Raw genomic sequence first — 11,636 nt, forward strand, 5'->3', positions numbered from 1 at the left:
AAAATGCATTTGTTGTGAAGCAATAGGTAGGGTACAGTTGGTTTGAGAGTGTTCTCAAGAGTGATTTAATTCGTGTGTGATTTAATTCTCTAGTTTACCTTTGACCAGTTTATAGGCCAGTACTTGACCAGTAAGAGATGGCATACATAGGAATAGATAAACACATACTTTTTACCCAAACTATTAATTACAGTTCACAGGAAGGATTCTTTAATACTAAGTTATCATGTCTGTGAAAACTACGATGATAGCGAAAAACAGTGCATCAGCCGGGAATCGAACCCGGATCTATTGCTTGGAAGGCAACAATGCTAACCTTTACACCACCGACGCTGTGCACATGTCACTTTATGGCATAGAATGAGGTATGAGAAAAACTCAGATCACTTATGGATGGATTAAAATGATTAATTTGAATTCAGGTAGTCATAGAGATAATCCAATAGGAAGTGATGTCATATTCCATGAGAAAAGAGGTTGTACAATTACTAATAGACCTAGCAACAAGGTGAGAGTAATTGGTGAATCAATCAGTTAATGTGGTCAGCATGCATTTGCTACTAACAATTCAGGGGTTGTAAGCATTGTATGATAATAATATTTATGATAAGTGATGTAATAAGATAATATTAACAGTGATGATGCAACACAATCAGCTATTAGCTTGTTAAGTCTCAAGGCTCCCTATGATTACTTTATGACTTTTGAAAGGACATCATACTATTGTATAGGAAATTGAGCTACTGCTTTACAACATCATACCAATATCAAAATAGCTCGCAATGGAAATTAATAGATATATATTTGTATGTATAAGATACATAGCCAAATATATAAAGAGAAGGTACAAAGATCCTTCTGTCACTCTGCTGTTCAGTTCACCATTTTACATGTTGATGTCAGCGTAAGCTCTGTCCCTTTCGTAGAATGCCAAGTTGGGCCCTTTGTTTATTCTGTCCAGAGCTACTTGGTTCGTTAGCTGAGTCACCCAGGTAAGTTAGCCCGGACACAGGCTGGCTGCCTCTCACTACACTATATTATTACTATGTAAATGACTAGCTGAATGCTCAGCGTTGCATGGGTAATAAAATGACAGCTTATAAACATTATAGTACTTGACCTACTACACTACATTTTATTAATATTATCATTATTGTTACAACTATTATCTATAAATCAATTATTATCTATAAATAATATTGATTGCATGTTTGATATAATTATAATAAATATCACCATATATAGAAATAAATATATTCATTTCCAATTGAATAAAGAAACGATTTTGGCTAGTTATTTAGCTACTAGTTCACCAATGGTTAACGATACTACTGAACAAATGAAACACTTACCTTTTGCTTCTACCAGGCATTTCCCTTTTATCTGTCAAAGGTAAGGCAAGTACTGACTGGACTAGCGGCAGCAAAAATATTTCTATTGAATATACAATATTGTTACTCACAGCGCGCTTTACACACAACATTCTCTAAAATGTTTCTAAGAAGTTCGTTGAGCTCTTTATTTACAGAAGTTTGAGTTGCGCACCCTTACTCTTAAATAGTCACACGAGAGGGCAACTGTCCAAGATATTCGGTCTGTTCGATCATTCAGCGCATTCCGCTTTTTGTATATACCGGTGAGGCCAGCTGGCAATTGTTGTGTGTGAAGCAACATCATTACAAATGTTTTAACTGATGTAATGAATATCTTTACTATAATTAATAGCTAGTCGTTTGGATACATAGTCTAATGGAATGGATTGCCTGTTTGCAGATCTGGAGTTTACCAGTTTGAATCATCTACGATGTGGATTTTTCATACTCAAAACATTATTGCTATAACTGGACAAACGAACGATGCCAGGCACATGGACTCGTGTCTGCCAGGCGTTGCATATATAGACTAGCGGATTGAACAGCGTTGCACCGGCATTAAAAACAGCTTATAAACAAAGGCATGTAATAAGAGTTGTCTGCCAAATGCCATTAGCGTGGCCCATTGCCAATGACTAATTTTAGTAAGCTACATGTAGTATCCGTATTGCTAAACTTACTAATAAGAGCCGTGTGAGCAAGCTTTAGTGACATTGCTCCGTAATGTAATGCAGATTCATTATGCTTATTTCAGCCCTGATAATGACTCATATCGACTGACGATTCCATTCATCTTGCATAGCTCGATTGGTTAGGTAATCACCACATACTTTCTACCTAAACTATTAGTTAGGGTTCCTGGGAGGAAAGATTCTTTAGTACCGCGTTATCATGGTGGTGAATTCCACAATAATATCCAAAATGATGCGTCGGCCGGGAATCGAACCCGGATCTATTGCTTGGAAGGCAACAATGCTAACCTTTACACCACCGACGCTGTGCACATGTTACATTATGGCATAAAATAAAGTATGAGAAGGACACTGATCATCTCTGGATGGATTAAAATGATTTATTGAAACTCAGGTAGTCATAGAGATAATCCAATAGGAAGTGATGCCATATTACTTGAGAGAAGAGGTTGTATAATCGCTAAAAACCTTCTTACGGGTTAAAAGGAGCAATGAGCTGATCAGCTGGTGTGGTCAGTTTTCATTTGTTACTAACAATTGGCACTTTTATAGAATTCTGTTATAATGACAATGACACTAATAATAGTGGCACTATGGCTCAATTAGCTGTTAGTGTAAGTTTAATGCATGAATGGCACTCCATGAATATCTCTTTCCAGAATCTCTCTTGAAAGGATAGCAAGCCATGTTATCACTACCTAAACAATGTAATTATCACCCATTATAGTTTGTTATACAAGTGCAAACTGTTTGCTAAACTCTGGACAATAAATATTACACAACCATGGTAAAGTGATGCAGAACTTAGTTCTTCGCCATGATCTGGTCTAGAAGAATATAAATAACTCTTCAAACTCAAACTCTAAAACAGTTTTTTATTAAAAATATTGTAGAAAGCTTTAATTGATTCCAAATCTGAATATGGCATTGAAACTGTTTTTAATAGTACAGTAATAGTTGAGCATTCTATTACATTAGCAATTTGTTTTGAGGTCTTTGCTGTCAAACTGTTAACGAAAACAGCAGATCTTTTGTAGGTTTTATGGTGTATTGCAAAATAGATGTTTAGTAGTCATTATGTGCATCATGGGAAATGCTATCATCCGGTTTTACTCCCTTCAAAGCTTACTATTAAAGCACAACTAATGCTCGAATAAAACTCTATTTTTTTCAAAAAGGTTTTCTAAATGTCTAAGTAAAAGACAGACACAAACTGCAAAAAAGCTGTTTGCAGTTTTTTTAGATTTTCCACAAATCTAAATACAAATAAATACAGTTTTGTGAAGCAATAGGTACATGGGTAGTTGGGTTGTGTGGCTTGTAATTGCCATACATAGGAATAAATATACGCACATTCAAAGGAAAAAATGGAAACAAAAGTAGTAGTCTAAACACAAACAAGCTGACATTTGCATGTTTATGCTAAACTAGTATCCTATCATAGCTGTATGCAGGTACTGTAAACACAGCTGTGCATTAGCCATGAATCGAACCTGGATCTATTGCTTGGAAGGCAACAATGCTAACCTTTACACCACCGACGCTGTAAATAAATATTTATTATTATGATATAGAATACAGCATGAAAAGGACTCAGGTCATTTCTGGATGAATAAATATGATTAATTTGAAATCAGGTAGTCATAGAAATAATCCCATAGGAAGTGATGTCATATTCCTTGCCATATTCCTTGTCATATTCCAATACTGTCTTACGCAGCTCCAGCTTGGCATAGCTACATGTGTGCTTTATACATATAGGATTCTATACTGTATAACATTCTATCCATGGGTATATGATACGCAGTCAGAGGTTTTGATGCCTCGCTAGTAGGTCTTTTAATTGTTGTGAGACGTAGCTATGCCAAGCTGGAGCTGCGTAAGACAGTATTGGAATATGAATATCATTAATTTGATTATTATTATCTTAAAAGCCCCCAATTTTACTACATGTATCAGCATATAATTTCTAAAATTTCTCAATTGCTAGTATCAACTGTAAACTGACCACACCACCTCATCGATTCACCAGACTTTTAACTTGTTACAAGGTCTATTAGTAATTATACACCCTCTTCTCTCATGGAATATGACATCACTTCCTATGGGATTATCTCTATGACTACCTGAATTCAAGTTAATCATATTTATTCATCCAGAGATGACCTGAGTCCTTTTCATGCTGTATTCTATACCATTATGAAAAGTATGCACAGCGTCGGTGGTGTAAAGGTTAGCATTGTTGCCTTCCAAGCAATGGATCCGGGTTTGATTCCCGGCCGACGCACTGTCTCTTTTAACAGATGTAGCTACTGTATTATATAGTGATTACAAGGACCCATTTTGATACAGACATAGAAAATCTTTGTCTTATGTAATAATGATATTTCCTTCTATCTCTGAACCTGAAGTAAAATTTTGTTTGAAAAATGAATGTTTGTAAATTTACAAATCCCTGAATTGTTAGTGTCAACTGCAAACTGACCACATCAGCCTGACTCACTTCTTCCTTGCTACAAAGGTTGTTAGTAAATATACAATCTCTTCTCTCAATGAATATGGCATCAGTTCCTGTGGGATTATCTCTATGACTACTAGGGTTGGCTCGGTTTAAACCGATTGTTTAAACTGAGCGGTTTAAACCCGGCTTAAACCAGCCGAAATGCCGGTTTTTTCGGTTTTTCCATTATTTTTTTGTGAAAAACCTAATATTTTAAGCTCCTAGTAGTTTATGTGCAGTAGAAATGCAATTATATGTAATTATCAGCTGTGGAAATTTATTTAGGACACAGTAGTAGATTGATGGCAGAGCTCAAGTTGAAACTACATGAAATCCTAGCACAACAATGAATTAGTGAATTTCATTTTCAATTGCTTTTATCAAGTGATATAATGATCTGTTTATTGATGAAATATAAAAACCATGTGAAATATACTAATCCAATCATCGTCTCTAATAATGAGCGAAGACTTCCTCAAGTCTGGCCAGTGGGAAAGGATTACTTATAATTAGAAATTAAAACAATAAAATCCTTTTGGGCAAAAGCTTCAAGTTTGCAAACTAATATTTTATTTATTGAGCACAAGCCAAAGTAGTTAGATTGTTAGAATTCAGTATATCAAGTTTTTTGTTTTTTGAAAAGTTAAAATTGTGCCTCAAATTTCCAACATGTCTCGCAAACAGGATGCCATTTTGCAGTTTTTCGCTCGAACTGCAAAAGGCAAAGGTTTTAAGGCAAAACTTAATAAGTGTGCTGTCGTAACTCGAGGTCATGCAGATAGGCTTAAAGCTCACATAGCAAAATGTAAAGCTGAAAACACCAATTTAGACAGTGATGCTAGTATTCAGGTGATAGAAGTTGAGTCACCTGCCACTGCTCCAAACACTAGCAACGCATCTGCATTATGCTCTGCTCTACACTACCACACGACTAATCACTTGGATTCAAATTCCTACTTATACATAGGGCTGTATGTAATTTATTCACTTTATGTGGTAAGATTTCTGCTCTGTATTTCATTAATCATGTTTGATTAAATACTCATTCCAAAATTTCCATGTTTTTTCCTTTTTTTCCCCATAACAACTCCCACAGTACCATCTTTAACAGATGATTCCACATATGTATGTTCAATACTCAATCATGCAGCTATATTCAGTGGTGTTAATTAGACTTAAATTGCAAAAACCTTGGTAAAATTATAAAAACTGGTTTAAACCATAAAAACCAGTTTAAATCAAAAAACCTGGTTTTTGGTTTAAAAATTGCAAAAAGTTTTATCTGTCTTTTACTTAAATGGTAGAAAATATTTTTTGTATAAAAATAGAGTTTTATTCGAGCATTAGTTGTGCTTTAATAGCAAGCTTTGAAGGGAGTAAAACCGGATGATAGCATTTCCCATGATGCACATAACAACTACTAAACTATTCTATTTTGCAGTACACCATAAAACCTGCAAAAAATCTGCTGTTTTCATTAACAGTTTGACAGCAAAAACCTCAAAACAAATTGCTAATGTAATAGAATGTTCAACTATTATTGTACTATTAAAAACAATTCTAATGCCATATTCAGATTTGGAATCAATTAAAGCTTTCTACAATATTTTTACTAAAAAACTGTTTTAGAGTTTGTTTGAAGAGTTATTTATATTCTTCTAGACCAGATCATAGTGAAGAACTAAGTTCTGCATCACTTTACCATGGTTGTGTAATATTTATTGTCCAGAGTTTGGCAAACAGTTTCCACTTGTATAACAAACTATAATGGGTGATAATTACATTGTTTAAATAGTGATAACATGGTTTGCTATCCTTCTAAGAGAGATTCTGGGAAGAAATATTCATGGAGTGCCATTCATGCATTAAACTTACACTAACTGCTAATTGAGCCATAGTGCCACTATTATTAGTGTCATTGTCATTATAACAGAATTCTATGAAAGTGCCAATTGTTAATAACAAATGAAAACCGACCACACCAGCCAGTCAGCTCACTGTTCTTTTAACTCGTTAGAAGGTATTCAGTGATTATACAACCTCGTCTCTCAAGTAATATGACATCACTTCCTATTGGATTATCTCCATGACTACCTGAGTTCTAATAAATCATTTTAACCCATCCAGAGATGATCTGAGTCTTTTTCATGCTTTATTCTGCATCATTTACCACCATGCAGAGCGTCGGTGGTGTAAAGGTTAGCATTGTTGCCTTCCAAGCAATAGATCCGGGTTCGATTCCCGGCCGACGCACCATTTTTGCTATCATTGTAGTCTTCACAGACATGATAGCATGGTATTAAAGAATCCTTCTTCCTGCGAACCCAAATAAATAGTTTGGGTAGAAAGTATGTGTCTATTTATTCCTATGTATGGTCGTTTCTTGGTGAACAAAGATAAACTGGAGAATGAGATCCCAAAAATTAAATCACTATTAAGAACACACCCAAGTCAACAATACCCTACCTTTTGCTTTACAACGAAGTCATTTATTTGTATTAACATTTGTAATGGCATCACACATAAAACTGTAAAAAGTTCTTTTTAGACTTTTCTTAAAATGGTAAACAAGCTTTTTGTATAGGAACCTTTTATTAGTGCATTAGTTGCAGAGTAAGCTTTGTAAAAGGTACAAAATTTTGTTTGTTGCTGTATGCATTTATTTATTGAAGTGTTCTATTGTCACTATATAGGTTGTATGAAATGACGTGCTTTGGAAATGCAAGAGACATGTCTGAATACATCAGAAACAACTTCAAGTATCCGCAGTAGAGTAAATGTTAGTTGTATACCTATTAACACTTTACTTGAGGCAATATCTTACTTTATTTGTAGTAAAAAGTACTTATCTATATTTTTGCAGACAGGAGATAATAGCACCTCAACTTAAAATATGTTTCATTTAATTCAATACCAAATCACATTCTCCGGCAGTCCATAGACAATCTAAGCACATTCATAGACAGTCTAAGCACATTCATAGACAGTCTAAGCACATTCATAGACAGTCTAAGCACATTCATAGACAGTCTAAGCACATTCATAGACAATCTAAGCACATTCATAGACAGTCTAAGTCACATTGACTGATTCTCTCAGAGAGTCAGCCAAGATGACTAAGACTGTCTATGAAGAGCTTCATTTAGCGTTTGTCTCCAATTATATAGAAGATAGACAGCAGACAGTTTACAAATACACGTAGTAAAGCAATGTCTTTAGCTTCTCGTAATTTGTTCTTTTTAGTTGAACCTTTATTTTTACATATTCCCTGACATTCCAGATAATTTATCTTGATATAACTGCCAAATGATCTATTAGTCTTTGAGATTTGAGCTTATATTACTAAAATCAGAGTCATTACTGTAAAGGAAACTGCAAATTTATAACAGTGCACAGCATAGCTGCAAAAGCTGTCTAAAATATTGGATAAAGTGTGACCAATCTTCGTTGACGCAGAATCACATGCTAAAATTTGTTTTTGCAGAATCATAATGCCTCAATATAGATTCACTGGTAGATAGAAGTTATACTCTCTCAACATCTCTTTTGCACTCAGCAAATCCAAGTAGTATCTTTAAAAGTGAGATGATATACATGATTGGTTTGGTCTAAGACTCTAAGTGGAGAATAGAAAAACAATCTTTCATGATTGGTTTGTAGGAATAATCAAAGAACAGCTTCCAGCATAACCTTTTCCCAGACGGTTCTAAAAAAATCAAAATTGCAAAAAGAGACGAATTAGTGTAAAAAGGTTTTCGGAGAATGGAAAGAATTGACCCAAATATAAACCAATCGTGTGTGTTGTAAGAGAAATTAGAGACAGAAGACGATGGCTTGTGAGGAACGTTTGTTGAAGAAAGGAGTTTTTTATCAAGAATATAGTTGAGGGAAGAGCTTATAAAGGTGAAGATAGAAGACCTATATGAGTAATAGAGTTGACTTGGCGTCATTGTTGAAGGCTATTGGAGAAGGGTTAGGAGGTGTAGGGCTTAGTTTAAATGGTACACACTCTACTCAGAAAGGTGCAGTAAAGGTTTTACAGGAGTATAATGGTAGACAAGAGAGCATGTTTGCACAAGGACATAAGATCCATATAGCTAGACAAGCACCAGGTGAAAGTGTTATTAAAAACTTTTACGAGTTGAGGTTTAAGTAAATGTACTGAAGTTGCTAATGGTGAAGCTAGACTAAGGTTGGTTTTAATAAAGCTAGAGTTAATGACTTAGGGCATAGATAAGTGAAGAGGTAGTTGATGAAAAATGGTAATTTAACATGGAATATGACATGTGACATGATGTAACAAAGATTCATTAGATGGCAAATGAATCAACCAGATGTTGGAGAACAGAAAATAGGGGAGAGAGATTTGGAAGAGAGATAAAGAGCAAGGGTATCAGAAAAAAAGTTTGTTCACAGCACTGTAGAAGTAGGGGTAGAGAGTATGATTCTGTAAGTCAGTGCTTCCTCATGGATAATTCAAGAAACAATAGGAATTATGGAAATAGCAGTGATTAGACAAATGTTTCAAGGTACGGCCCAGGAAGTAGGGAACATAGCAGGGAAAGAGTTTGCTACAGTTGAAAGTGTAGTAGTAGATAAGTGTAGATAACTCTTCGTGTGATGAGGAGTTATCAAACCGTTAAATATTTCTTTCGTGAGGTGTTGTATCTTGATACGGCAGAATATGGATAGAAAGGTAAGTTATAATAGAAGTCATGGTAGTGGTGACAATAGGCAGATGGTAGCTGCAGTTATAGTAATGAGATGTATAACAGTTAAGAAGGCAGTCAAGATAACATCATGGAAAGATATATTACTGACAACCCTAGTGGCATGAGAGATAAATGGGGTAGATTATGAAACTGTAGTATAGACAGATACTAGCTGTGCCACCCGGCGTTGCCCGTGTAATAGAAGAATCTTTGGACAGAAAATTGATTTGTATTTAACATATAACAACATTTGCCATTATAACTTTCAAAGTACATATCATGAGAGGAGTGCGTCGTGTAGTTGAAATAAATTAAGAGAAAAATAAAAACAACCTTACAGGTTTTAAAACTTTGTCAAACAACTGTACCTTTCAAGGCAGTAGCCTGGCATATTGCCAATGGAAAACTCCACTAATTAGCTAGTTAATAAGGTTAGGCTTCCAATGCTATGTCATGGCAAGCCATGACTTTGAGTCTGTATTGTTGTCCAGCTCAGCTGTTCTAATAGTAGCTATAGCCGGATTTACAACAGACGGACGGACTTTGAGAAATATATATAGGTAGATATAAAAGTAAAAGGAGTCCTAGTAGAGAGAGAAACAGTTTGTATGGGAAACAAGGCTTGAGTGCATGTGAGGAAAGTTACTGAGACTATATATGAGAATAGTAGGAATGCATTACTTCTTAGGCATCGGAATGTAATTCGGCAGGCAGGAACAAGCCCAGACGTATTGTCTCTTTTCATCTGCTGCAGCGGCTAGCTGGAGGATTAATTTATCTTCCTTTTGAGTCTGATCATGGCACACCTTCTGGGAAGTCCAGTCAGACTCTTTGTTGGGTGTTTTACTTTGTTCTAACAGAATGTTCCTTCATCCCCAACTTAGAGCCAGCTAGTGGTGCCAGTTTAGTCACAAGTAATTTAACCCTTTAGCGACCGCGAGGTTACGATGGAAAAACCACTAGCGTACCAGCCAATAACTGGCGCGATTTGAGCTTTCGACATGACCGCATAGAAACTGCAGTAACTTACATCAAAATTGTGGCAGTTACATAAATTGACATGCATAGGAAAGCTGAGAAATTTATCTACAAGCTGATGCTTCTTCTATGTAGATAGCTTGCAAATATTTACCAAAAGAAGTCTCAATTTGCTGAAGCAATGATTTTTTTATTTTTGTACGTCATTTCTAATTGTATTTTTCTATTTGATAAAGGCAATTGACAGTGTTGTCTAAATAATTCTTGCATAGATTCATATCTTCACAACAGTTTGCAAAAAAACTGGACGTCAAAGAGCATTGATAGTGTAGATATGAGCTCCGTTACAATGCAGGAGCGCCTTTCCAGATTTTCACCGCGTGACCCTAACGACCTGCGAAAATCGAGGCTTGACATGGCCGACTAAAATTGGCAATAACTCGCATGCAAATTAGCATGGAGCTATAAATGAATATGCATTTGAAAGCTTAGAAATTTCTCAACGGACAGCCATTTATTCCCTGCAAATCAGCTGTGCACACTTTAGTCAAAAATCTGATTTAACAAAGTTGTCACCTCTCTATCATGAAATATCGATTACAAATATATTTTTAAAAGCAATATCTCTGCCAAAACTGGTTTATGATAAACATATGCACGGTGTCATATGTTTACAAGAGTTTGCAAAAAAATTGGGTTATTCAAGCACATCAAAAGTTGAGTTAGGTGCTTCTGTGCATTGCGGGAGCAGACCTTCGAAATGCTCATATCGCAATGGCGATAAGCAGTGCAACTGTTACCCGACATGGCTTCTCAAACTCTGCTATAACTCTCGTGCAAATTGGCATAAGACTGCAAATGAATATGCATCTGAAAGCTGAGACATTTTCCTTCTAGCAGCTTGTCGAGACTGCAACTTGAGATGAATATATTCACAGATATGATTTTTTACTGGCAGATTTATGTGCATTTCTTGAAATTATAGATTCAAGTAACAATTTTGCATATAAACTCATTGCACGGATTCAGGTGTGATGCAGCTAAGATCAATGTGTGCTGCAGCAAGGATTAACTGGTTGTGCACAAGAATTGAGTGGTGAGCCTGTATTCACACACTTTGTGAAACAGCAAAAGACAGGAAGCAACATTTATTATGAGCAGTTACAGCAAATGATGGAGAAATCATTCTGCTAGATGGCAAAGCAATATGAGAACTGAACTCTTTTGATAAGGTGGGTGATAAGGGCAATGGGCATCAAATACAACATATCAATACACAACAAATACAATAGATAATGACATTTCAGCGAACGTATGTACAAAAGCTAGCAATACAAAGCGAGGAAGCATTTGCAGAAACTAAATAAAATACAATTTGTAA

At 35.5% G+C, this 11,636-nt stretch overlaps 4 non-coding genes across 4 annotated transcripts; 2 read left to right on the forward strand and 2 right to left on the reverse strand.

Moving 5' to 3' along the window:
• Positions 1–261: 261 nt before the first annotated feature.
• Trnag-ucc (transfer RNA glycine (anticodon UCC)) lies at positions 262–333 on the reverse strand. Its single transcript has one exon. It is a non-coding gene; the product is annotated as a tRNA-Gly (tRNA).
• A 1,965-nt stretch (positions 334–2,298) lies between these two features.
• Trnag-ucc (transfer RNA glycine (anticodon UCC)) lies at positions 2,299–2,370 on the reverse strand. Its single transcript has one exon. It is a non-coding gene; the product is annotated as a tRNA-Gly (tRNA).
• Positions 2,371–4,280: 1,910 nt separating this feature from the next.
• Trnag-ucc (transfer RNA glycine (anticodon UCC)) lies at positions 4,281–4,352 on the forward strand. Its single transcript has one exon. It is a non-coding gene; the product is annotated as a tRNA-Gly (tRNA).
• A 2,394-nt stretch (positions 4,353–6,746) lies between these two features.
• Trnag-ucc (transfer RNA glycine (anticodon UCC)) lies at positions 6,747–6,818 on the forward strand. Its single transcript has one exon. It is a non-coding gene; the product is annotated as a tRNA-Gly (tRNA).
• The last annotated feature ends 4,818 nt before the right edge of the window (positions 6,819–11,636 follow it).

The sequence above is a fragment of the Watersipora subatra genome, chromosome 3 (genome assembly GCF_963576615.1).
Source record: "Watersipora subatra chromosome 3, tzWatSuba1.1, whole genome shotgun sequence".
Lineage (NCBI taxonomy): Eukaryota > Metazoa > Bryozoa > Gymnolaemata > Cheilostomatida > Watersiporidae > Watersipora > Watersipora subatra.